This window comes from Kogia breviceps, chromosome 9, assembly GCF_026419965.1.
Source record: "Kogia breviceps isolate mKogBre1 chromosome 9, mKogBre1 haplotype 1, whole genome shotgun sequence".
In the NCBI taxonomy this organism is placed as follows: Eukaryota; Metazoa; Chordata; class Mammalia; order Artiodactyla; family Physeteridae; genus Kogia; species Kogia breviceps.
In genome coordinates this window covers 23,852,518-23,880,372 of record NC_081318.1, presented here as the reverse complement: position 1 = coordinate 23,880,372, position 27,855 = coordinate 23,852,518, and the positions used below count along the sequence as shown (strand labels likewise).

General features: G+C 49.3%; 1 long non-coding RNA gene across 2 annotated transcripts; it reads left to right on the top strand.

Moving 5' to 3' along the window:
- The first annotated feature begins 392 nt into the window (after window positions 1-392).
- On the top strand, window positions 393-27,855 carry LOC136794781 (uncharacterized). Of its 2 annotated transcripts, none has more exons than XR_010841987.1 (3): window positions 393-582; window positions 7,064-7,252; window positions 26,396-27,855. It is a non-coding gene; the product is annotated as an uncharacterized lncRNA (long non-coding RNA). The 2 variants fall into 2 exon arrangements; XR_010841986.1 differs by lacking the exon at window positions 26,396-27,855 and adding an exon at window positions 7,921-8,297.

Here is a 27,855-nt window from a genome sequence, read left to right as displayed (position 1 = left end):
GGTCAAAGAGAATACAGGGGGCCCCTCCGCCTGGGGGTGCACTACCCTCCTCCCAGCCCTGCCGGCCTCCCCACCAAACGGACCAGGTAAGAATTAGGTTGTGACACTGGGTGGGTGGAGGGAGGGCTTACTGGGATTCCAGATGCTCACCTGCTTCCTGGGGCTCAGCTCTCTCCTACCTGCTCCTCTGCTCTCCCCAGGTCCTGGCTCCATCTCCCTAGCAGAAGGCCCCCTGCAAGCCAAGCCCTGGAGGGATCTGCCTTCCCCTCCTGCCCTTCTGCCCAAGCAGGGCTGCCGGCTCCTTTGGATCTTTTTGCGGTCTGGGCTTGCTGTTTCTCTCTACAGTAGTCAGGAAGCCCTTACCCCAAAAAGTATCTGCGGGAGGCCTTGTCTACAGAGGGGACGCCCCCGAGGCCTCCAGGTGGGTCACACACCAAACCCACAGCATGGAGTGGAGCCGTCAACCTGGCCATCCCTTAGAGCTGCTGGTGACCTCAGCGCAAGTGCTGAACCTCTCTGTTCATCGGTGCTCCACCACGCCTTCATTTACCCGTGTGCAAAGTCTATGGGAGATTCCACAAGGTAAGAAAAAACAGGAGTGGCTCAGTTGAAGGTGGCAGATGTTGTGTGGCGGCTTGGCTCCGGCCCTCTGTCCTGTCTAGAGACCACCTCCGTCTAGGCTCCTTTTGGGGAATTACCTCTCCCACCCTGTGGGCACTCCTGGTGGGACTGTCACTCGAGACATCTTGCCTTTCCCTGCCCACTTGGATAAGAGACCCAAGACAGGCCTGGGAATTGGAATCCCGTGGGGAGGATACAAGATTGGGAACCAGACAGTCGATGCTGATTAAGTAGCAGGGGTGCCAGTGGGAAAACTGTGAGCTCGTGCCGCCGGCGTCCCCTGAATTGCCTGGCACCTGCCTTCTGCTAGCCTGGACCTTCAACTGCCCCCTTCACCTTATGAACCCCCCCCCAAATCCTTCCAATAAAATCCTTTATTGTTTTAGTTAAGCAGTCAATAGAGCTGCTTGCCTGGGGTACAGAGACCTCTAGAGACAGGATGTGGGATTGCTCACACGGGGCGGGGGGCAGGGCCTCAGGGAGCAGAGACACCCCCCTTGGGGGAGGCCCACGTGGTGTCAGCCCCCAGGGGACAGGGGACAGAACAGAGGACAGAGGTCACACACAAGGCTTGGTTTAAGGCCCGAGGAAACATTACCAAAGGTGCGAACAGCGTTGGGATGGAGGACAGAGGAGGACGTATATGATATGGAGAAATGTGAAACAAAGATAAACAGGTTCTTCATTTTCTAAATGGGGGAGAGGATGGGTTGTGACAGCTGCAGGTGGCTGTGGATCGCTGTCCCTCCTGCCAGCTGCCGGGTGTCTGGAGACCACTGCTGTGGCTGCAGTGAGCCCTGTCTCGTGTTCCACCGCTAAGGGAGGTCCGGACCTTGACACTGTCCATCCAGGAAAGGCTCGCTCCCCTGACCCTCCTTATCTGGAATCCTCCCACCTGGCCCTGGCTGGCTGCTGTGCCCGGGCAGCCCACGGCGAGGGGCACAGCGTCAGGCCTCCCCAGGTCCATTAGCCATCAGACGCCACACCAGAGCCACAGCCTGCAAGAAACAAGGCAGCTGGAAGTTTCCTTCCCCATGCAGAAGCCGCAAGAGGCAGGCTGAAGCCGACACATGAGCTGATGTGTGGCCCACGCTGAGTTCAGAGGCGCTGAAGGATCCCGAATGAGGCTGCTGTTCACTGGGGGGTGGGGCGGGGGTGGTGTCAGGAATGAGGGCTGGGTGTGTGGGTCCCAGAGCAATTACTGTAGCTGTGTGAGGTCCAACGGAGCCCCCGCCCGGACACAGACATGAGTGGGCGATGATAGGGTGGTGACAAAGGCTGTAAGGCTGACTAGTGCCTGTGACTGCTGGACCCGTGGTGCTACCCTGACCTCCCAATCCCACCCAGTACAGAGGAGGTCATGCCCTGCCACCTGCCCATGGGCCCGCGAGTGGGGAATGCATCTGCAGCTCAAGGGTGGCATCGTGTGGTCAGAATGGGGTAGTGCGCCTCACAGCCTCCAGAGAGCTCCGCTCACGGGTCGCTCCACCGCTGCTGAGTCTGACTCCGTTCTAGGGGGGCAAGGCCTGCAGATCTTGCGCACAGAATTGCAGTTTCTTTGAGGCACAGTCCTGAGGGGCTCAGGGCCTGAGAGGGATGGAGAGGGAAGAGAGAGATGGAGGGCAGGTAGGAGGGCAGGAGGGAGGGAAAGGTTGCTGGAGGGAAGAAGCCTCTCAGTGAGGGGGTCTGCACCACAGGCCACTCTCCTGGGTCTAGGCCACCTTTCAAAGGGAGTTTCTGGGTCCACGTTCCAGGCCCTTCACTTGAGCCCCTCAGGCTGGAACTCAGAGCCTTGCACTCCAGGGAAGCTGTTCCCAGGAAAGAGAATAGGGCTCAGGGAGAGGGAGGGTTCAGAAAAGGCTCCTGTTTCCAATGTTAATGGAAACAACCTGAATTTCAGAATCAATCAGATGTGGATTCAAATCTCAGGTCCTCTCCCTGTGAGCTGTGTCACCTTGGGAAAGTCCTTTACCCTCCCTGTGTGTACCTCAGTGCCCTCATCAGTCATATGGAGACAATGATGCCCCCCTTGCAGGGGCGTGGAGGGGAGTCACTGTCAGTCACGACCCTGGAGAGGAAGGTCCTCCCACTCTGAGTCTAGGGGTGTCAGCTCTGGGGACTATCTGCCCGGCTGCCTGCCCATTGCTGCGTCTTTCTGCTTTTGTGTGTATGTGTTCATTTGGCAGTGAGTGTTCTGATTGAAATCAGCCATGGTTGCACGCCCCTTACCTAACGCACCCAAACAGACAGGAGACCAGGGCACTGTAAGGGGTTGAAGCCAGTCCGAGGCCCTGGGGGCAAGAGATAAGGATGGGAGGGGCACGGCCACCAGAGCTGGAGGGGCCAAGGCTGAGTCTTAGGGAGAGGGAGGAGGGGGAGGGGAGGTGGCACAGAAAAAGCGAAAGAAAATCTAGAAAGAGAGGGAAGAAAGGAGGAGAGTTCGCGGCAAAATGGGAAGTCTCTCCAGGTGGCCGGTGTTGCCCCCTCTGCGGCTGTTCAAGGTGCCCCGGCAGCACCTGGGCAAGGCGTCCCAAGCTGAGGGGGTGTCCCTGCACCAGTCCCCTTCCTTTTCTGGACCTCAGCTTCTGCCTCCAGAAAATCAGAGGAAGCTGGATTCCTTTTCTCAGCTACCATCCCTCCCCTCCCAGGCCCACCGGCTGTCCCGGAGGGTGGGAGCTGTGAGGGTGCAGAGGAGCTCGTGGGCGCAGCAGCCAAGGCATGCAGGGGGTTGGGGTACGGGGGTGGGCAGGCTGAGACAGAACACTGAGCCTCTGGGAGGAAGGAGTCAGAGAAATTACCAGCAATTAAACCTATAGGTTTCCCCAAAGTACAGTTTGAATAGAAATGTCAAATGCACCTGGAGTTGTCATACCCTGTAATCCTAATGACATACAATCCTATATACCAACTTGATAATATCACGGGTGTGTATGGCAATACTGCCGCATGCTAATCCTGCCTTTCTCCCAGGGATGAGCTTTCTCCTCCCAGCAGAGCCTACAAAGTCTTCTTTGTTCTCCCCAGAGGTGGCCTCATCCAGGCTGAGCCTGGGGAAGTGACAGCGGAAGGACCAAAGAACTCCCAGAAGAGCGCTGTCATTTCATTAGGAAGGGAACAGACAGTTGTCATTTGGCGCTTTCATTTGTGCCTAATCTGGGTGTAACCTGAGTCCCCTGGGACCTCGCCCCCATCATCAGACTCTCTGTTCTGGACTCTCTCTCCTCTCCCACCCTCCCTCTCTGTCCTTTACCTATCCTCTTCTTCCTCCTTCCCCACTTCCCTCCCTTCTTTCTTTCCCAGCGTCTATGGCTTGTTCTGCCAAGAACACCCTCAGACACGGTTCTTTCCCTCGAGAGCCCCCAGGGACTAGTGTACACTAATCCTGTGGGACGGTGTTCCCTAGCTGCAGAGCCTGGGCGGGGGGGAGGGAGAGCAGACCATTGCATGAGGTGGGAGCAGCATGGCTAGTGATCTGTGGGCAGGGGGCTTTCAGGATAGGGGACAGAACATCAGGCCAGTGCACCCCCTCAAGATGCACCCTGGGCTTGTCTTGCCAGCAGTGCAGCCCATGCCCATCCCCAGGACATAAAGCTGCCTTTGCTTTCAGGGCAGGAAATCTCCTTTTGGGCTCCTCTTAAGGAGGTGGGATTTTTAAGGTCCAAGCTGCAGTCGTCTACACAATCCAGGAATCCCTTCCCAAACCCCACGCTCCTGTGCTCAGCCTTCCAGGGCTGTGGTTCTGGAAGCATGGTCCCTGGGCCAGCAGCTTCAGTGCCACCTGAGATCTTATTAGAAACGCACATTCTCAGGTCCCAGCACCAAGGGCGTGCTGAGATGGTTTGCGTCACCTTGGGAGAATGAAAATGTGTGCATCACATCCCCAGCTCCACCTGTAGAGATGGTCGCATTGGGGTCTTGAAATCAGCTGCGGTGGGAATATTTACACCATGGAAACTGGCAAACACCACAAATCAGTGCCTATTTTCTTTTCAGAGAGCAGCTTCCAGCACACCACTGGGCCCCATCCAGACCTATTGAATCAGAAACTCTGGAGGTGGGGTCCAGCAATCTGGGCTTAAGTAAGCTTTCCAGGCGATTCTGATGCACACTCCAGTTTGAGAAGCGCTCAGGGGGTCAGCGCTGGTGGAATCATGAATCTCAGGGCTGAGATAGAAAAGGGAGATGGGGTGGCCAAGGAGTAGGGAGGGTTTCATGAGGAAACTTTGGGAAAGGTAAAGAAAGGACAGAGAAAGTAAACCAGACCCTGGGCCTCCCCTCCAGGCAGAAGGGCAGCAGGCATCTGGCAGGAAGCTCTCCTGGGCAGAGGGGAGACTCCAGCCCGGGGACTGGGCTATAAGGTGCGGAGGAGGTTGGGGTGCAGCCTGCTTGGATTGTTCTGGTTTCTCCCGTTATCTGGGTGAGGGAGCCATGTGTGAGATCAGGAGGGCACAGAATAAGTGGCTGGAAAAATGTCCCTTTTGATGATATTTCCAAAACAACAGCAACAAAATCATACAAGCATTTTGTTAGAGATCTAAGGAAGGGAAATCTCGAAAGTTTTCTTTCAAGGACAAGATGAAAATGGAAAATCACAGTACCACACCCATCACTGCTCATGTAAATGGGTGCAAAATGCCATGGGAATTTTCTTTGTTCAAGTTTGAAATATTTCAAACATACAGAAAAATACAAGGGGGTAATATAACAAAAGTCTTGCACCCACTCCCAGAAATAGCAAATGTTAACATTTTGCCACATTCATATCAGATCAGTTAAAAATAAATAAATGAATAAACAAACCAGCAAACAAAAACCTTACAGACATGGCAAAGTCCCTTTTGCACCCTTTTTCCTCCTTCCGAAACATGGCAACTGTCCTGAAATTGATGGATTTTCTTTCCATACATGTGTTCCTACTTTACTACATAGGAATAACTCATAAATTACACCTTGCAATGCTTTGAGTGCTTCTTAATTTACACAAGTGGTGTCACACTGAACTTATCATTCTGGAACTTGCTTTTTTTTCACCTAACATTATGTTTCCAAGAGCTACTCATGCTAATGGGTGGAGGCGTAGCTCATTCATTTTAATTGATGGATAACATTAAACTGTACAAATAGACCACAATTCATCTGCTCACCTACTTATGGACATTTAAGTTGTTTCCAATTTGTCACTGTCACAAATGATTCTGCAGTGAACATCCTTGAACTTGTTTCTCTAGGATATATTCCTAGAAGCGGTGCTGCCGCCCTTGGGAGAGTGCATTCCCAGTGATACTCACGTTGCTGAATTTCTCACTAGCTTGGCTGAACAGGTTCGCGCTTCCACAGGTGTGGCTATGATATGTTCTAGAATACTCTTTATTCAGTATGTTCTCAGATTGGGTTCTTTTCTGAACATAAAAACCATTATAAGGGTTTTCTCTAGTTCATTCCTGACTTTTCTTCTCCTAACTCTCTTCTCCCTGAAAGTCTTAAATTCTTCAGCCATCAATTCCTTTACCAGTAGGGTTTTCCAGAATCTGAACCTAGAAGGGATGACCCCCCCTAGAAGGCCCAGAAGGGATGACCGGTATGTGTGTTATGAGGTGGAGTGGTGTATGTGCGTTTGTCTGTGTTTGCAGCTTTGTACCAAAGCCGGCAAGAAGGACTGGAAAGGGCAAGACTTTCTGCAACGGCTTTTCAACAATCCATCAAAACCAGGAGAGAGGGGGGTACCCGCTGTGACCCAGAATCACTCTCATGCTCCTCTGCCTCCACCTCTCTTACCTGGTGTGGGTTAGGGGGAGAATTGTCCCAGGATGTCACCCTACTGTCCCATCTTCCCTGCTCTCCTACCCCCACCCAACTCCAAATACTCCCTGAGCCATACAAACCCATGGGAGGTGCAATGTCCAGGGGAGGGGCAGGGAAGTCCCATGTGCTCCATCTGGGGGAAAGGGCTGACTTTTTGGCCCTGAGCCTAAGAGCTCTCTGTCCACACCAAAGGCTGCCTCCTGCATCTGGGCCTGCGGGGCTAGGAGAGCTGCAAAAATCCTAGACTGGGCAGTGACAGTGGACAGCCTAGATCCTGGCCAGTGACTCTGGGGCCATTCAGAACTGCTCTGGAGTTCCCTCCCAGACCATGGAGCGGGGAGTCTTAAAGATCTCTGAAGCAGACTTGAGAAAGGGGATAAAGGGACACCACAAAATCGCCTGTCTCAAAGGCATTTCAAGGAGCAGAAACCCAAAGTGAGTGAAAAAATACAATTCACAGTTAAGTGGGAGTGTGGAGGACCCTGATCCGAGGACTATTTCTGGATGAGACATTTTCCCCCCAACACTTTAAGTGCGGCCAGCAGGAGTTATTTGCTTGTAGGGGGTATTTGTCCTTTTTCAAAAAGATGAAGCCTGAAATTCTTTTTGGCCCTAAACATCCTGCTCTCGTGGGCAATAGGTGGCTTGCTTCATGCTGGAGGATTCATGCTGGAGGACAGGAGGCCTACCCCTGGCCAAACAGGTCCCATCGGAGTCCTCACCTTTGAGCCCCGCCCACCAGCCAATGAGGACTCGCGGAGGTGACGTGACTACATCCCGTTTCCCAGCCCTGCCGGGAGGATGGGACCAGCTGGGGAAAAGAGCCAATGTAAGTGACGGACGATCATGTTGGTAAAGAAGTGGAAGGCAGATGAGTCAGCAGCAAGTTTAAGCAATGAACAATTGCACCATGGGGTGTTTCTCAAATTCTTGTCTACTTTTAGAAAGTATGCAATGCCATTGGGTTGAGCGTCTTGGTTCTGAAATAGCTACAGAAAATGTTAAAAATGCTGTGGGTGAAGAAGTGCCCACATTTACCTCTTCTGAAACAATAGTTAACAATTGCGCTGCGTGTCCCTCAGCAAATGTTTTAAAGCTGGTTGTTCCTTAGTTTCCTTATCTGTGAACGAGGGGAATGTATGAAAATTGTCTCTGACGATTCCTTTCAGTTCGACAGTCCATGATTTGATATTATGCTCACATTCTTAATACTCAGGCTGGGTCTACACGATGCCAAGACCACTAGCCAATTCAGTTAGTGTGGACAAAATGTTCTTTCCAATCAATTCCTTGGCACCGTGTAGATAAAACAACCAGTTAACTGACACAATTTTTCATTTTCACAATGGATTGGTCTGGCATCATTTTGACCAGCAGTTCCTTCATGGTGATGTCCTGACACACTGCATGTCTGTTTTGAGGTGTGTCATAGAAAATTTGTTATTAATAATGAACTCTTCCGATTTTCAAAGGATTGATGCAATTTTTATCAATTAGAACAGATTCAACATATTCCTATGACGACGCCCCTGTCACTCACTTGCATTTTGATACGCCTCCCTGTCTGGAAGAAGAAGGGGTGGAGTTACAGCTGCCAGCCAGGGATTGCCTGTAGCCCTGAGCCAATGGGCAGTGTGTCATGGACATGTGAGTGTCATCCATCACCTGCAACATGGCATTTGACCTTTTCTGATGGAGACCCTTGACACATGGTCAGACCTCAAGTCACTGGAGACCCAGGCCCTGGGACAATCTGATCCAGATTGTGTACTGCTGCCAGCATCCTATGATCCAGCTGAAAGCCAATAAAGAAAAGAGTGTTGAAGAAAGTGCAAAATGAAGGGCCTGTTCATTATGCCAGTCTCTTAATCCAAAGAAGCATTATTTCACCCTGATCTGTTCGTAGCCGGGGAAGGGGAGGGGGCATACAGTAGTGTTTACTGAGCATTTAGGTGCCAAGCCCCGTGCCAGACACTCATGGCAGGTTTGAATGCTACTTGCCATACTTTCTGTTCTCTGCTGTTCAGTCAGTCAGACAGCACTTCCTCCCCCTTGTGGCTTGGGATCTTCGTGTAATATTCTGGCCAGTGAGTTTTGAGTAGAAGCAATGTGTGTCAATTCAATGCCAGGGTATTTAATTGCTAGTTTTAGACCCTTCAGAGCTCCCGCTCCCTCTACCATGGGGCTGGCAACAGTCCAGTGGCTGTTCCATCTTCAGCCTGAGTCCTGGGGGATGACGGGGCCGAGCTCCCAGCCAACTGTGATGCATGTGAATAAGGCGTGACATGCGAGGATAAAGCAACACTTGGTTGTTAGAAGCCACTAAGATCTGGGGGTCTCTCATTACTGCAGCACAACCGAATTTTGTGCTGGTCGGTGCAATGTTTTATATAACATAGTATCATGTTGGAAAATGTGAGCTTTAGAGTCAAAAAGACCTAGGCTGGAATCTTAACACTTGCTGACCTTGAGCAAATTCATAACTTCTCTGGGTTTCTTCATCTAGAAAATGATGATTCCTATCTCATGATCTTGTCGTTAGGTTTGGAAATCGTATTTATCAAACACCTAGTAAAGCATTTGGCATGTAGTAGATGTTCGACTATAATTATCTTAATTTCATTTATTCCTCAAAATAGGCCTATGAGTAAATAGGGTTAGGGAGTATAAGAGAAAGGACCAATTCATTACTGATGTTCCAAATGGCATCATATGTTATGGACAACACTGACCAGGGACCCCAAGGGTAAGTGGACGTGTGAAGTCATCTGTGCCTACCCTCCCCTGAGCTCAAAGAAGCTCTAGAAAGGAGAGGAGACCCCAAGGATACCATCTACAATTCCATATATTGCCAGAGGAAAGGCGGATTCCACTTAACAGAAGTCATTATGGATACAGTCGGCTTATAAAATAAGAATATGACGGTGGAGTGGGCTAGTATCCCTGTTAGTTTCACTGCAACTTACCTTACCAAGCAGAGTGCCAGCTGAGGTCTTTCCCTAAGGCCCAATGAGCTAAACTCCTCTCTTAAATCAGCTTATTAGTATCATGCCCACTTCAACTGGCTCACCCAGGACCCAGGAACAGTCTGGAGATCGGACTACAGAGGAAGCAAGAGGAAGAGACCATGTGTGCGGAAGGGGGATTGCGGGGCCCTTTGCCTCCTCCCTCTCCCTGCGAATCTTCTTCCCTCCCCACCAAGCCTGGCCTGCTAGAGCAGCAGGAGCACAGCCAGGGAAGGAGGTGGGGGAACCGTCCCTTTCTCCCCACTTCAGTCACTCTGGAAGCCATCATGTTCCAGGGCTAACACTTGCTGCAATTCCCACTTATATTTAATTTGGTGGTGTACATTATCTCCAAGCCTCGTTGTCTCCAAGTTCTGTTCCCAGATCTCTGTTTTCCTCTGAAATGTCACGTAGTGGCCATGAACTTAGAATTACATTCAGTGGTCTGCCCGATAGAGCTTCTCAATTCTGCCTCTGGGATGGAAGCTCCCTAGACATATTCACACACATGGAGTGCAGACAGTCACTCAGGGCCCAAGGAGAACTTGACCACCACTTTGTGACCTGCCCCGGTCATCAGCAGTAGGTCAGGTAGGAAACACTGGTTGAGGTCCCCAAACACAGCCTTGGTTGAATGAAAAATATAGAGATGTCCAGTTTCAGACAAAGCACCGCATACTGGGAGAGCTTTTTTTTTTCCCCCTAAATTTCTTTCTTTATTTTTGGCTGCATTGGGTCTTCGTTGCTGTGCACTGGCTTTTCTCTAGTTGCGGCGAGCAGGTGCTACTCTTCGTTGTGGTGTGCGGGCTTCTCATTGCTGTGGCTTCCCTTGCTGTGGAGCACGGGCTCTAGGCGTGCGGGCTTCAGTAGTTGTGGCACACGGGCTCAGTAGTTGTGGCTTGTGGGCTCTAGAGCACAGGCTCAGTAGTTGTGGCACATGGGCTTAGTTGCTGCGTGGCATGTGGAATCTTCCTGGACCAGGGCTTGAACCCGTGTTCCCCTGCATTGGCAGGTGGACTCTTAACCACTGCGCCACCAGGGAAGTCCCTGGGGCAGCTTTTACACCTGCCATCAGTCTGACCCTGACTTGTTCTTGGTGAACTTTTGACTTTTCCCAGGCAGATCAAGGCCTCATGAGAATTCCCACAGCCAGAGAGGTGACTGATCTCCAGCAAATAGGTGATTCTTCTTAGTTAGGAAGGTTTAGAAGAAGCATGTATTAGAGGTACATGGATCTGTGCTCAGGGGGTTACAGCATGATGAGAATGGAAGATTGTGGGATTGGATCCTGGAGGGGCCTGGCAACCTCATTTTAATCAAGATTTCAGGTCGTACCCCTGACTCAGATTAAAGTCTACAAAACGGCTTTTGTAACCAGGAGCAGAGCAAGCTGCGGTGTGCTGGAGCAGACTCTCACTGGCTCATGAGAGCCAAGTGTAAAATATTCAGGAACTTTGTGAACTGCTTTTTATTTTTATTTTTTTTTAATTTTTATTTATTTATTTATTTATTTTTGCGATACACGGGCCTCTCACCGCCGTGGCCTCTCCCGCTGTGGAGCACAGGCTCCGGACGCGCAGACCCAGCGGCCATGGCTCACGGGCCCAACCGCTCCACGGCATGTGGGATCCTCCCAGACCGGGGCACGAACCCGTGCCCCCCGCATCGGCAGGCGGACTCTCAACCACTGCACCACCAGGGAAGCCCTGTGAACTGCTTTTTAAACCACTGGTAGCTGGAAATCTATTACAGTGGAGTATTTACACCATGGAAATTGGCAAACTCTACAAATCAGGGTGCTTTTTTAAGAGCTAGTTTGCCAAGGTATGCATGGCTTCTTGCAAAGCCATTCCTTTCATTGGAAAAACTATTCCAGGGGTAGGACCAGAGAAACCAGTTTCATACATGGAAAGATCATAGCCCTCTGGATCCCTAGACAGCTATGAGGACTCAAAAAAAAAATGTAATATTGATAGAAACTTTGACCAGATAAGGGGCTGTGGTTTCAGTCCCTGTGCCAAGATGGTAAATGTAAAAACTTTAGCTGAAGTGAAAATTACATGTAAACGTTGGGTTTTATAGAGCTGCAGGAGTCTTTAGTAATAGTCTGTAAAAAACAAACAAAACCTTTATTGAATTCTCAGCAGGGCAGTGGTCTCTCAGGGATGTGGCTTCCAGAGAGCAATCTCTGGCCCCCAAGTCTTGCAGAGAGGGGCTGACACCTGGGATTGAGCTGACTGTGCCCCATGCTGTAGGGGCTGCTGTAGGAGGGACACAGAGCTTTGAATAATCTATGTGGGAGCTTGAACTGTGTCCCTCAAAATGCATATGTTAAAGCCCCAATCCCTAATGTGACTATATTTGGAGACAGGACTTTAAGGAGGTAATTAAAGTTAAATCAGGTCATAAAGGTGGGGCCCTAAGCCCACAGAACCAGTGTCCTTATATGAGGAAGAGACACCAGGATGTGTGCACAGAGAGAAAAGGCCATGTGAGGACACAGCCAGAAGGCGGCCATCTGCAATTCTTGCCGGACATCTACCTTGCCAGCACCTTGACCTTAGACTTCCAGCCTCCAGAATTGTGAGAATATAAATTTCTGTATTTAAGCCTCTCAGCCTGTGGCATTCTGTTTTGGCAGGTCTTGCCGACTAATAACAATCTACAGTGCAGATTGTTTGTTTTCTGTTTTTGTCTGTTTATTGATTTTGCAGAATAAGACACCTTTCCACAATTCTTCAAACCCTCTTAGTCTTGCCTGTGATTCTCAATGGCCCCAGTCACCCAGCTGGGAAGCCAAAGGGTGGAACTCTATAGACTGAGTCAGAACTATGGCAGATGACTATATTAAGGAGACTGAGATTGAACATGGGGAGAACTTGCCAGTCAGCCTCTAGTTGTGAGATCGTGGGCAAATCCTCATCTTTTCTGTGTTTCAGTGTTCTCATCTGTAAAATGGGAGCAAAAATACCATCCTCCCTCCATAAGGTTATGATGAGGATGAAATGAGATAATGTAATGATAAGCACATAGCACCATGCTCAGCAAGGAATCCCTCCCAAAGCACAGGCAGCCTGGGTGCAGCCTGGGTGAGACACAGGTCGGCTGACCCTGGCACTGGTGGGTGGAGGAGACCAAGGGGATGGGGGTAGGGTGGGCCTGAGAGAGGAGGGTCTTGGCACTGCAGGAGACCTGTACTGTCAAGGAGGAAGTCATCTTACTAGGACAGCTCCTCTTGACACCAAGACCTGTCCCCAGTCAAATTTTTCTGTTTCCTGATTGTTCCCAAAGAGGATGAGACCCTCCTCCTCTGGAGAACCTTGTGCATCTTAATAAATAAGATAATGAAGTAAACGCTTCACCAAAAACCTGGCTCTCGGCAAACACTCAATAAACGTTAATGATTTCTATCCACACACCCCCCACAAGCAGTTTCCACCTCACCCCTCTGTGCAGCTGTGGCCTCAGGATTGAGGCATAACATGGACCCTTTTGATCAGACTGGCATCGGGTAACTTTATTAACCAACTTGGTTCAGCTGTTCTAAGGGGAAAAGCTCTGTGCGTGTCGAAGGCTTCTCCAGGCCCTTCCCAAACACCCCTGCTTAAACAGGCTGAACTCCCCAAGAACGACCCCCGCCGGGACGCAGCAAAACCCGGCAGTGGTCCTTCCTGACGCTCTGGTCCTCCTCACCCTACCCGCTGATGGGCAACTCGGCTCTGTGACTTTACTGAACCCCAACTCGCTCACCTCTGCATGCTCGTGTCCTCCCCTATAAGTGAGAGCTCTTGTGACCTGGGAAAGAACCAAAACCAACACCAACCCTGACCCTGGACGTTAGCCTTGCAGCGGGATCGGGAGCTACAGGGAACAGCTCCCCTTACAGGTGGTCCGAACCGAGGGGAGTTTGCCTCACTGAGTCAGACTCCATGGGCTGTGACACTTGGGCCATGGTGCTTTGTATCTGACTCCCAAGGGGCTCTCCCTAAAGTGACTGCAAGCTCCTTCAGCACTTTTCGATTTTTGCACCAGGGATGCCCAGGTAGAAATCACTTTGTGTCTCTGAGTCACCTTCTGGTTAAAGGGACTTTAAAAGTCATGTTCTGGGGTGGCCTGCTTTGTACCTACAAGAGAGCAGGCTTTGCAGAGTCAGGCAACGTTAGGGGTCAGCTTACAATCTAACCTTATCAGGGACCTGGTTGCTAAGGGATCTTTCAATAGAGATTAGTGATAACAAACTCAGCAAAGAGCTGATTCTTTTTTCTTTTTTTTTTTCTTTATAGCACAATGGTAAATAACATGGGATTTTATTTTTTTATTTATTTATTTTTTTTGCTGCGTTGGGTCTTCGTTGCTGCACGCAGGCTTTCTCTAGTTGCAGCGAGCGCGGGCTACTCTTCCTTGTGGTGCGCGGCCTTCTCATTGTGGTGGTTTCTCCTGTTGCAGAGCACAGGCTCTAGGCACGTGGGCTTCAGTAGTTGTGGCGCACGCGGGCTCAGTAGTTGTGGCTCACGGGCTTAGTTGCTCCACGGCATGTGGGATCTTCCCGGACCAGGGCTCGAACCAGCGTCTCCTGCATTGGCAGGCGGATTCTTAACCACTGTGCCACCAGGGAAGTCCAAGAGCTGACTCCTGAGAAAGGAATTCAGGTGAGGAAAATTCTCCTGCTGATTCAGAAAAAGGCAGTCACAAGTTTCGAATATGCTGGAAACATCACACCTGTGTATAATTTACTCTTTCTCTCGGCAAGGAAGCAGGGATGATGAGGCAAAGAAACGTAGAAGAAATTAAATCTTTCTTCTGAGAAGTTGTAAGAGGTCAGGAGGGGGGTCCTTAATTAAACATCAGAGATCAAGGCTGGAGAAAAACTGCAGACCAGGGCTCTTGAAAAATCTGACCAGATGTGGCAAACACCCAAGACAGTTAAAAGATTCAGAGTCAATGAATGTTACTCCATCCTAAGGAGGACCAAGATTAAATTAAATAAAGGATGGCAGCACTAGTAATGAAGATACTGTTTTATGCCTAGGTGCTTGCATTTCTTTGGATCTAACTCCAACTACAGATCTTATTTTTAATTAATACTTTTTATTCTTTGTTCTTGGTTATTTTCATAAAAAGCTCCATTTTAGTTTGTTTAAAGAACACCAATGCCACTAGGAAAGCATGCTTCAGTTACAAATACCTTTGGGGAACTAAGCAATTCAAACCCAGCTAACTATCTGGTGGCAGTTTGTTCTAAGCATAGGCAAGGAACCTCAAAGGACATAAATAATCTGTGGGGTACTAGTGATGTGAATCTATAAAGTTCTTATAATTGTCATAATGAAAAACCCCACCCTGGAAGGGACAAGATTTAAAAGCCTGAAAATAATGATAGCCAATGTCCTAACGATGAATGAATAACAGTGAAGGGGAATCCCACACGGCATTTCCCTGGGGTGATGCTCCCATGCTTTAGGCAACAATGGCTGTAAATGGTTCAGGCAGTATGGCCATGGGGAGGTCCAGGGCTTCTGCCAGACCCTGCTTCTCTGGCTTCATCCCTTTTTTAAGGTGAAGGGATAAAAAGAATGTTCCCTAAAAACCTCACAGACACAAAAAGCATGGCAAGTTCTGCAATAGTGAAGGCAGAGGTATCTGTAAAACATAAAGTCAGAACCCTTGGAGGTTCCAGGAGCCCAGGGGAGATCCCTGGGGTTCTGAGATATCCTGGGGCAACCCCTTTGGCTTAGACATGTAGAAAAGGAAACACTGGGATCCCAATAAAGAGATGGCAAAGTTCCCTGCAGCAGAAACACTTATTCCTAGCCAAAAATCCATTTGCTCACCCACAGTCCGAGCCCTCTGATCAGTTAGGGACCACATGGCTGAAGTGACAGGTGTTGCTTCTGGGCTGAAATGTGGAATCTGGCAGCAACACACCAACTGTCTCTCTGTCCTCAGGGGCCGCAGAGGCCGCATGTTGAGATGTCAGGGCAGGATGTGGAGTCGAACCCCTCCACCAACCTGAGTTGGCCATTTTGCAAGAGCACACGGTAAGCCTTGGAGGTGTAAACCCTGAGAATCAGTGTCGATTGCTCCTCAGTTTAGTCTAGCTGGATCCAGCGTGCACACTATGCATACCTCGCTCTGGTGTCAACCCAGCAATCAGACTAGCAGGCCATAGTATCTCTCCCAATAACTCAGGTGTGACCTTGGGGAAGTCACTTTTCTTCTCTGGGTATTGTTTTCCTCCGTGGCAACTTAGAGCTGGATAAGTTGACCTTTCTGCTCTGTTACTCTCTCGATTTGCATTTTTGAAAATTTCAGTCTAATATCAACTCAAAAGTTACTAGTTACCAGTACTAGTATCTGTCTATCCCTCTCTATGTATCTACCTATCTGCCTCTCTATCTACCCGTCTATCTACCTGTCAATCCATCCTTCTTCCCGCTTCACTCCTCTTTTGTTATAAAGGGAGCTGTGACAGTTGACATAGTGTTTGGGACTCCCCAGTTAACCTCTCTTCCCTGCATCCTGAAGAGACTCCCAAGTATCCCAGCTATCATTTGCTGTGATGGTTAATTTTATGTGTCAACCAGGCTGGGCCACGGTGCCCAGATAGTTTGTCAACTGTGAGGGTGTTTTTTCGATGAGACTAACTTTTTTTTTTTTTTTTTTGCTTCATCACACAGCTTGCAGGATCTTAGTTCCCCGACCAGGGATTGAACCCAGGCCACGGCAGTGAAAGCGCTGAGTCCTAACCTGGACTGTCAGAGAATTCCTGAGACTAACATTTAAATCAGTAGGCTTCAAGTAAAACAGATTGCTCTCCATAATGTGGGTGGGCCTCGTCTAATCAGTTGAGGGCTTGAATAGCACAAAAAGACCAAACCACCCCCCCTGCCCTGGGACCTCCCCAAGCAAGAGAAATTTTTCCAGCTGGCAGCCTTTGCACTTAAACTGAAACATCTGCTCTTCTGAGTCTCCAGACTGCCAGCCCACACCACAGAGTTGGGGCCGGTTGGCCTCCATAACTACCTGAGCCAATTCCTTATTATATGTATATCCCATGAGTTCTTTTTCTCTGGAGAAGCCAGACTTACACTCTTGCCCAGGGAAAAGTAGAGTGGATCCCTGGGCCTGAGAGTGGAGAGGGGATGGGAGCCAAGCCAGGAGCAAATCGAAGGGACCAGGAACCCAGATCCCTGTGCTGCCCCCTCCATCCACTTCCACAACATTATCCCTACCTCCCTCGCACATACACCTTCTAGCAACCAGAGAGTTAGGGGCGTAGGGCTTTAGGGCAAAGCTCCCCCAAGCCTGCTTGCCCAAGGTCACAGCCACCTTCGCTCTGTAGGCACTGCTCCCAAGGTGGCAATTGCTCCTGGGCTGGAAAGCAGGGACTTACGCAGTCAGGAGACACCTGAGCGAGTTGTTAACCAGTCCAACCTCAGGATCTTCCGCAGTTGAATGGGAATAACAACATCTGGCTCTCCTGCCCTCTGGCCTGTGGGAGGATGAGCGCAGAACAGTATACATACGAAGAGTGCCTGGTGAGTGCTATGCAAATATGAGGTGCTGTCACCCAAGATTCATTTGTTTCACCTGCTCACTTTCTGCTAAGAACTGTGCTGGGTGGTGGGAAGCCAGGGATGAAAGACACATTCTGTCCTCAAGGAGCTCCCCATCTAGTGGGCGAGACAAAGAAATGAGGGTTTCTAGCAGTGAGTGGAGAGTGCTCTAATAGAGGCACGTCCAGGGTGAGACGAGAGCACAGGAGAGGTACTCCCTCCTCATCCCAGAGGGGCGGGTAAGGCTTCCTGCAGGAGGGGACATCACTGAACGATGAGCAGGATTTATCTAGATGAAGAAAGAAGGGGAGGGTGTTCCAGGCAGACGGACCTGCAAGTGCCAAAGCTTGGGGGCATGAGAGAGTTTACATGTTTGCAGCCAGGGCTCGCAGCCACCAGCAGCCAAGTGTTGGACCAGGAGAATGAAGAATAGTGGACCAGGTACAGCCCAGAGCATGTGGGGAGGTAGATGGAGCCTGCTCCCCGGTCCCATGAGGACCGGGCCCTGTCAACACATCGTCCCGGTTTCAGTGACCCTCCCTCTCTGCTGACACTGCCTAGGGCCAAGAAACTGCCAGACTTGTCCCCAGCCACAGCTGGAAAGGTGGGATCCCGGGAAATTTCTCCCCTCTGCACCGCGAACCAGAACGTGTACACACATGCGACAGACACAGATACGCAGCAAAACTTGCTCAGAGACACACAGGGGTGCAGAAATTTAGGATCCTGCTCCAAATTTTCTAACGTAAACATAAAAGGCCACATGCTGACAAACACACCCTAAAGGTCCTGCTCAGAATTTGCCAACACAGGACAAGCACTGTCCTACCACATGCACCTCAGAACTATCCCGCCCCCCCCAATACCCCCAACCTGCCCAGAGCCGCCCAGTGCTCCCTAAGCTGGTCAGCTCTCCCTGCATCCACCCCCTCAGCCCCATAGCCCCCTTCTTGGGATGGTTCTGCCGTATTGTTTGCAACACGAACACTCAGAGCTTGGGAAGACTCAGCAGCTACTGTGCTGTGCTTTGCAACTCGCCCCTCACTCCTCAATTCTTTTTTTTTCCGGAGAACACTTAGCAGGAAAGGCTAATTTATGAAATCCCTAAAGATCTGAACTTTCCGCAGAATTGGCTGCAGCTTCTAGTGGGTTAGAGTCTAATTGGAGTGGAGTGAAGCCAGGAGCTGTGCTGGGAGGAGGGAGGGACGGAGCCGCCACCGCCCAGGAGCCGTGCCTGGCCAGGGTCCCCAACCTGCCTTCCTGCCGGGCAGGGAGCTGAGAGAAAGCAGAAGGTCCGGGGCGGGGAGCAGACACACAGGATGAGTCCAGGAAGGCGGAGGGGTCAGCGGATCCGGGCTGTGGGTGACACCTATTCCTGCTAGCATCCTAGCCAAATCTGAAACTCCCAAGAGCTGGAGGCAATGTTCACCCTTGCTCCCCACCCAGCTCGCAAGACCAAATCCAGCTACGTCTACACTGCCCCTCAGATTGCCTCAGGTTGCGAGCTGCTGCCCGGAGGTCAAACTATCACAACCCTACCGCAGCAGGAACTACATGAAGGCCAAAGCGGAGCTCTGTACGGGCAGGGAGAAATTCAAAATAAGCAGCTTAACTCCCCCTGTTGAAAATAACAGACGAGACTTGCCCACCCCACCTCACTCCCTTTTCTTAGAGCATTTACTTTAGAAAACTTGTAACTGGAAGTGCTTTCTCGGCCTCTTTGAAATGTATGTCAATCTTTTCAAAAGTCAAATAAGCCTCTTGCCAGCTTTATGACCCAGGCATGTCTTTATCGATGACCCAGGAACCATTTCTTTGAACTGTAATCATCCAGGAAGACAGCGCCTCATCTCCTAGTTTCTGTGGGAGGGTGGGACTCTAACTTGGCTTCCAGTAGCAAAACTAGCTCTTGTCATAAAGAGATGAGTTTATTTTTCTTTTGGATAAAGGCAGTAAGCCGACACAGACGGCCACACCAAGAATCAGGTGTATCTAGGATGAATGGTGCTGTCAAGTTCTCTTGCCTGATGGCTGGTAGCTGCTTGTCTAGAGAAAAGTTGGCGGTTTCTTTCTGTCCTTGCACTCTCTGCGCAGGTGGCCTCCCATTCCGGTTTAATGTTAATTCAATAATAAAATTGTTTTCTTTGTCTGCTACCTCCACGGACAGGTTTGCTGGGCTGGGAGGAGAGTTTGTTTTAAATTCCATTTCCCCAGTAATTCCCACACTCTCCTAAAGGGAGTTTCTGTCAGTGTTCTGCCCAGGCCCTTCAGAAGGAGGGAGGGCCCAGAGTGGAGCGGGGAGAAGCACGTGGGCCCTGCCAAGGTCATATCCAGCACGGATGACGGAACCTGGGCGTCACCTAGAAGAGGTGGGCTCAACTCCACCCTGGACTGGCCGCCGTTTCCCAGCCCCCAGCCTGCCCTCCTCTCAAGACTCCTAGCCCCGGCTTCACCTTGCTCTTTCATGCATTGATTGTTAAACTTCTTTTGTTTTCCCCTTCAGCATAGTAATCCTATTCAGCAGTTCTTTTCCACTTTACATACAAAGCCAGGATATAATAGATGCACAGATTCCATTTCTGTCTGTCTGCCGAGTTCCCTTTGTTCCCAAAGTCAACCTCATTCATCTGGACCCCATTCATGACAATTTTTTTTTAATCACTCTTCTAGACAAAGACTAAATTACACTTGGCTTTTTCCGTGAAGCAAGATTATGTCAAGTAAATTTGTCAAAGAATTTGCTGGGCAGCATTTAATTGATTTGAGAGTAAGAATTTTTTTTGAGCATTTAACGACATCTTTGCATACTGGATTGCTGGATGTTGATTCTTTTTTCTCCTTCTTCCTCCCTCCCCACAGCTAGCTGGGAAGCCAGCCAAGGACAAGCCCCTTGTCACCTTATCTCTGCCCTGGTCAGGTTGGGGCTGGTCAGCTGCCTCTCCAGGCCATTTGGTTCAAGCCTTTGGAGTCGAATTATCAACACTGGCTTCACTTTTACCACCTGGGGAGCTTTAAAAATATATGTGCTCATGCGTGTTTCCCACCCCAGCATCTCTGCCTTAATTGATCTGTAGTGGTGCCAGGGCAGCATCCGTCATAAAGGTTCCCAAGTGATTCTAAGGTGAAAGGAGTGGGAGCTCTGTCACTTGGGTCAGGTCCCTCCCTGTGAGTTAAGAAGCCACCGGGTGACAGCTGAGAGGCAGCTCAGCACAGGTCCCACCTTCCCTACCCTGGCTGCTTATTTAAGCACCTGAGGAGCTTTTTAAAAATACAGATGCCTGGCACCAAGCCTAGTGATTCTGATTTTATTCAGCTGGGGTGGAGACTTGGGCACCAAGAGCCTCTGGTGTGCACGGGGGGTGAGAACCACTCAGATGGGGGAGGGAGCCCTGACTCCTGAGTCAGACTGGCCAGAACTAGAATTACGGCTCTGCTGGGCGACTTTGAGCAAGTTAATTAACTTCTCTGAGCCTCAACCTTCTCATTCCCAACACTGGAATGGTTACCCACGTTGAAGGGTTGACTGCAGCCAACACACATAGGGGCTTCCTCCACCCTCCCGGTACAGCAGAGGTTAAATGTCTCCATAACTCTCCCTTGGGCAAATTTACTATCAGTAGTTAACCGTGCTACCAATACAAATTCAATTGTTATCAATGAAAGGGTGCTGCTTTGGGGATGAGAAAAAGAAGATGCCAGGATGTCTGTCCTCCCAGTCTTTGGTAAGTGTCAGGACAGCGGCTCCTTATCTCATAAAACCCCATTCAGGGAGCTGGCACTTTTAAATCAAATTTTAGTTCATTAAACCCTGCCTGGAACTCCCTAGGGGAACTCTCTGCATATACTTAAAGTCTTGCATGCCAGATCTTATTGTAAAGGAATGAATGCTTTTCTGTTAGAAATAATCACATTTGTATCACAATATAAATATGAAGTGATTTGGCTCAGGAAGTGAGCGTCAACCTTGAAATCAGATCAGACGGGTTCTAGACTGTTTGTGTGCCTTTGGCCAATGCCCTTCACCTCTCGTGGCCTCCATTGGCTCAACTAAATTTTAGACTGAGATTCTAAAAACTGGGGTTGAAAATAGTGCTGCTACTACAAAGGGTGTGTGGTCCTGCAGCTCGTCCCTGATGACAATATCTGTAGGCAGGAGATGTGGTCTCACAGCGCCGTAGGGAGTGACTGCGACACTTTAAAAGCACCTCCTTCCCCAAAGCGCCCCCTTCCATCCAACTTTCTGAACCTGCTCTTGGTACCACACTCTGCCAGATGTAGAGCAGGATGAAGAGAAAATAGTTGTGGATTCTGCCTGCCAGCCCTCAAATAGATTGTGGTTTGGAGGTTCAGATAAATCATGCATGTAACTGACTCAAATGCACAGTAGAAAAGATGTCCAGCTGGGGGTCAGGGCAGGCTTGCTAGAGAAGGTAGTATTTTATCTGTGTCTTGAGGGGGAGTGGAGTTTAGGTAATGGAACAGGAAATGCCTTACTTCCCCCTGGCAAGGATGCTGAGGAGACCAGGAGGTGAATGGAGAGTGGTGTGAGTGGAGGGGGGCATAAAGAGAATCCATGGGAAATAGAGGGGAAAGGCAGGCCGGCAGCTCCTGGGGGTCTTGGATTACTTTAGAGTGTTCTTAGAGGTGAAATCGCCGGTTGAAAGGAATGTGTATTTTAAGACCTTTGGTATACATTGCTCAAGTGGCCTCCAGAAAGGATGCTCCAATGTCCACTTCAAAGGCAGTGACATGCCAGGAGCTTTGATCTAAACGTGTGGGATGAGGAGGTGCAAGGTCTGTGAGTTGGGATGCAGTCTCTCCTGTCAGGTTAATAAATATTTATGGGTCACTGGGCCGGCTGTGGAGGTGCAGAGATGAACATACACATCACTGCTCTCGGGGAGCTCAGTCTGACGGGACAGACAGACCACAGTCCAGCAGTGTGGGCTACCCTGGGGCTCCCTTGAAAGCTACAAGCAGACTTTTGAGTGGAAGAGTGTGCTTTCTGGGTTTTTCCTCTTTGAGGCACCTCACTCACCTCTGCAGAATTACTTACATGGTTCTACCTGTTCTCATCAGGTTACCTGCTCTCCAAGGGGCAGCTCAATTTCCCAGCGCCAGTCCACTTTCTGCCGAGGTCCTTATCCCAGCCACTGCCCTTCAGCCTTGGAGGAGTTTCCAAGGTGCTTGGTGACATCTGCCCAGCTCCCTGCAGGTGGTATAGCTGTGCCTTCTCAGGTCCACAGGTAGGACAGCCACCACTGGGGGTCTTATCTGGGAAGCCCTTGCAGTAGGCATCCAAGGCCTTAAAATATGCATACCTGTTGACCCCTCTTTTAGAAATGATCCTAAGGAAGTAAGCATGAATACTTGAAAGATTTATCTACAAGATTATGCCTGAGACCATTGCTTATGAGAAGAGGGAAAAAAACGGTGAAAACAATCTGAATTTTCAACCATAGGCAATAGGTTAAATAATTTATGGCATAGTCGTACAGTGCCAGCATTATAAATTACACCATGGAAACATATTTAATAATGTGAAAAGAAAATTGAAGACAAATGAAAATATCACATTGCAAAATGGTATCACTGTATGAGTCCATTTATGATAGAAAAAAGTATATATATACATATCTACAGAGACACAAAGAAGAAAGAACTATGCATAAAAAATATAAAACAGGGCTTCCTTGGTGGCGCAGTGGTTGAGAGTCCGCCTGCCGATGCAGGGGACGAGGGTTCGTGCCCTGGTCCAGGAAGATACCACATACCACAGAGCGGCTGGGCCCGTGAGCCATGGCTGCTGAGCCTGTACGTCCGGAGCCTGTGCTCCGCAGTGGGAGAGGCCACAACAGTGAGAGGCCCGCGTATCACAAAATAAATAAATAAATAAATAAATAAAAATAAAACACTAGTGATCTCAGGATAGTGAATTAGAAGAAATTTAAAGCATCTTCTCTGGATGTTGTCTACAAGAATGTTCACTACTTATATAATCAGAATAAAAGACACTCTATTTCTTAAAGTGACATCTTCCCAGACACAGGGCGATATCTCCCATGTGAGATATGCTCAGGCAGGAGCTGGGTGCTGGGTGCTGGGTGCTGGGCAGCCATAGTGCTTGGGAGCAGGCGTGGTCCAGGAGGGTCCTCCAGAGCTCCTGGTGCCCCAGGGCTCAGCCATGCAGGGTGCCATGCAGCAACCCCTCTTATGCAACGTGCTGCAGGAAAAATGCGCCTGGCAGCCTAGCCTCAGCCCTGAGCAAACAGATCTCCCCACTCCTTGGCCTCATGACAGGCCATGATGAGACAAGCCAGGACTCCAGCCCGATGATTGCATAAAAGAAGGATGGATGGATTTCTGGTCATTGCGTTTGACTCCACTGAGCAGACATATTTGAACTTCCCCTCCCTGACTGCTCAGCCCATACAAGCTGGGTGCCTTCTTCAGGGAGCTTTCCAGGCGAACCCCACCGTGCAGTGAACTCTGAATGCCCCTGCTCTAATTAATAATTAACAATTTGTAGAGTGGCTACCAAGTGCTTTACTTAGAACAATGCGAATTACCCTGACAACAGCCCTATGAGGTGGTACTGCAATGCTCTCACTATGAACAAGGAAATAGAGGCAGAGAGAGAAAGTAACTTACCTAAAGTCGTAGGCTTATAAATCACAAGGATTTAAATTCAGACAGTGTGGCCCCAGAGCCAGCCCTCGGAGACACCATCCATACAGGCTCTCTGGCACACCGCTGATGTCACAGTCATGTTTCCAGGGTGATTTTGAGTTGTTGCCAGATTTTTCCTGGAAGACTGAATTCCCCAAGGGTCACTGAGAAGGTGCTGTGTACCCAGCACAGTTAGGATTCTAACTGCAAGAGAAGTGAGGGTAGCCTATAGAGCTAGCTTCCAGCTGCTAGAGGCGTGTCTACTGGTGAGTATGCAAGCAGTGCAGTAAAACATCTTCAGGGCCAAAATTGGGCTGGTGACTTGGGAAGCCTCAGGACACATTAGATCTCAGACTTCTGTAGGATAGAAGGCTTCTTGCTACTTCTCCACAGCATCTTCCCAAATGCCGTTCAGCCCCGGGTACCTGGGTAGGGTCCAGCTCTACACAGGATCATGGCCCGAGTCCTTCCACTCGAGTGGGGAAGAGAGATTAGAGTAAAGAAAGAGCACGCAGCCCAGAGGCTGAGCCTATTGGAGTCAATCTCTTGGCTGTGATCTCTTTCTTCAGAGTTTCCAGGCTGGATTCCAACCCGGGAAGTAAGGTACTGATACCAAACCAGCACAAACATATTAACAAGTTATCTCCACATGGTGGAATTAAGGATGACTTTTTTCATGGCTTTGCTTCTTTGCATTTTCTAATCTTCTACAATGAACATGATAGTTTGGTCAATTAAATCATTAAAGGGAAGAGAAGTCACTGTTCTTGCTCTGTTCTTCGCAGGGCTCTTTCCCCAGCCATCTGTAGACAGCTAAGCTCAAAGTGCCCCCTATTCCATGTGATTTCCTCAGAGCCCCTTCTGTCCTTCACACCAGCAAATTCCCATCGCCACCCTCTTCTTTCACACCCCCCACTGCACACTAATCTACTCAAAACCTTGCCGATTGCAGAGTTTCACAGGCCTGAGGCTGCTGGCCCCCCAAACCCTGATTTGACGAGACGTCATCTTTCCTGTCTTTGAAGATGATGCCTGGAACCACATCTCCACCTGGACTTCAGCCCCAATTAAGTACTGGACATCTGCAACCAGATGTTCTAAACAACCACGCTCACAACACACATCTTAGTCCCACCCTTCTTGCTTCTCAGCTTCATTGTCTCTGCCAGTGGCACCATCACTGAGCTCTAGATGGGAAAGTTTATGGAACTATGACTGCTTAGTTTCCTCCCAGAGGAAAATTCAGTTAACAGGGCTGGTGTTCTTTTATTCAAAACGTCTCTTGGGTCTTTCCTTCTTCTGTTTCCTCACTCATGCTCCTGGAACCGTGGCTGAGGTCCAGGACCAAATCTGACTCATTTTTTTCATCTCTAGGATCTAGCATACTGCTCAGCACATAGTATGCTCTCAGTGTATGCTTTCCTGGTTGGAGGAATGAACAGAAGGGTGCAGAAATAATCTTTTATAATTTGTCTCTTTGATTTTAGTTTTTTTCCCTGAAATTCTTCTTATATTTCTCTGCCAGTTGAATCTCATGGTGACTTGACCATGTGAATCCCCTCTCGTGCTTTTAATGGCTCCCACTCTCTGTCAAGGCCCTTCAAAATCCAGCCCCTCTTTCCCTTTCTTTATAAAGAATTTGTCCTCTCGCTCCCTGAGGCTCTCCTCTGGCTGTGATCCCATGGAAGCCAGTGGACCTCACGGTGGGCTGTCCATCCATTTGCGGCTCTGCTGGGCAGCCTGGCTCCCTGGCCCTCCTCTGCTTTGTTCAGCTTCAGTCTTCAGCTCAGTTGTTGGAGGTGTGTGATCATGAAGTCACTGTTATATGTAGTCAGAGTTTATTCCAGGGATGTTTATTGAGGGCCAACTACGTGCCAGACACTGCTAAAAGCATTTGCTCAAAGCTTCATTTAACAGTCTCTAGAACCCTTACTATGTATCAGGCCCTGGGCTAGGACTGGGCAGACCCAGTCTTGACTCTCATGGAACTTACATTCTCATGATGGACACAAAAGTATTGACAAATTACTAATTAACTGATTGATCGATTGCAGTTTTTGATTGGTGCTATGGGGCTTCCCTGGAGGCGCAGTGGTTGGGAGTCCGCCTGCCGATGCAGGGGACACGGGTTCGTGCCCCGGACTGGGAAGATCTCACATGCCGTGGAGCGGCTGGGCCTGTGAGCCATGGCCGCTGAGCCTGCGCGTCCAGAGCCTGTGCTCCGCAACGGGAGAGGCCACAGCGGTGAGAGGCCTGCATACAGCAAAAAAAAAAAAAAAAAAAAAGTGATTGGTGCTATGTAGAAAGAAACATGGTGCTCTGACAGATGATAACAGGGAGGACATCTGTCATTAGCAGAAAGAACTCAAACCATTCATGCATCTGATATGCATTTATGGAGCCCTTACTATGCATCAGGAGCTCTTCCAAGGGCTGGCAACAGTGAGGTAAATAAGATATGGTCTTTGCCCTTAGGGAGCTCACCCCTGAGAAGTCACATACATATCAGAAGAACCAATCCAGTCTGCCACACCCCCCCCACACACAAATATTTAATTTAGGGGAAAAAATAGACCCATTATTTGACTGAATTATCCTGTTGCTTTTTTCGTCCAGTCTGTAAGCTTGTAACCTTCCTCACTGCGGGTTGAAAGGCATATTTCACACAAGAGAAGGTGCTTGGGATTGCCTAAAATTAGAACAGAGATCTAACCTTTGTCTGCCTTTCTTCTCCTTCAACAGGGCACCACCAGTGGCTCTGCAAAGCACAGAGCTCTGTGAGGACCCCCTCAGACCCCGGCACACTATGTGAGCCTGCAGCTCATGGCTAACCTCAGTGCAAAACCACAGGGGCCACAGCGACTGAGAACTGTGATCTCTGATGATGCCACTTGCTGGACCCATCGCTTGAGCACTCTGCATCTCAGGCTCTCATTCGGAACAGGGAAATAAGACCCGCTCTGTTTCTTCCAGTGGGTTACTCTCAGTCGAAAGATATCATTGAAGTGCTTTGAAAAAGAAAAAGCAATACTCAAATCCAAAGGGTTAGAATTACCTGTGTTTTTAATTGTTAAGGTTGTCAAGGTTCAAACAAAAAGGATTTTGTTTTGTTTTGGTTTTGGCTGTGCAATGCAGTTTGCGGGATCTTAGTTCCCTAACCAGGGACTGAACCTACGGCCTCGGCAGTGAAAGCGCGGAGTCATAACCACTGGACCGACAGGGAATTCCCACAGAAAGCATTTTTAAGTTTTACTATTTAAGAACAAAGTCAAGTGTATTGGAAGTTTGATAATACACCATAGTTGAGTGTAGCAAGCACTGTTCACTGCGTATCCAAGACCCATTTCTCCTCTCCTTCCAAGCTCACAGAACTCCAACTCTTTCAGGAAAGGACAGAGCTTCCCTTCATCTACCTTGATCTACCACAACAGCCCCAGAGGGGAGACTTATGATCGATCAGTCTAAATCAGTCATGGCAACACATTCCATTTGGCCAGTGATTGGTCTAAGGATGAACCTACATCCCATTTCTGGTCAATGAGAAACAAGGGAAAATGTGACTTCTCTTCCCCAACTTGAAACAGAATTTCAAGAGGAGAAAACATTTTGCTTCTGCCCTGCCCTTCCTACTGGCACTGTGTGACGAAATGATGCCTGAAGGAGTAGCATCCATCTTGCAACTGTGAAGCAATAAAAGCACAAGGACACAGTGGAAGAATAGAAGGTCAGAAGGAGCTGGATTCTTTTGTTTTTCAGTTTTAACATCTTTATTGGAGTATAATTGCTTTACAATCGTGTGTTAGTTTCTGCTTTACAACAAAGTGAATCAGCTATACATATACATATATCCCCATATCTCCTCCCTCTTGTGTCTCCCTCCCACCCTCCCTATCCCACCCCTCTAGGTGGTCACAAAGCACCGAGCTGATCTCCCTGTGCTATGCAGCTGCTTCCCACTAGCTAGCTATTTTACACTAGGTAGTGTATACATGTCCATGCCACTCTCTCACTTCGTCCCAGCTTACCCTTCCGCCTCCCCGTGTCCTCAAGTCCATTCTCTACGTCTGCATCTTTATTATTGTCCTGACCTTAGTTTCTTCAGAACCCTTTTTTTTTTTTTAGATTCCATATATATGTGTTAGCATATGGTATTTGTTTTTCTCTTTCTGACTTACTTCACTCTGTATGACAGACTCTAGATC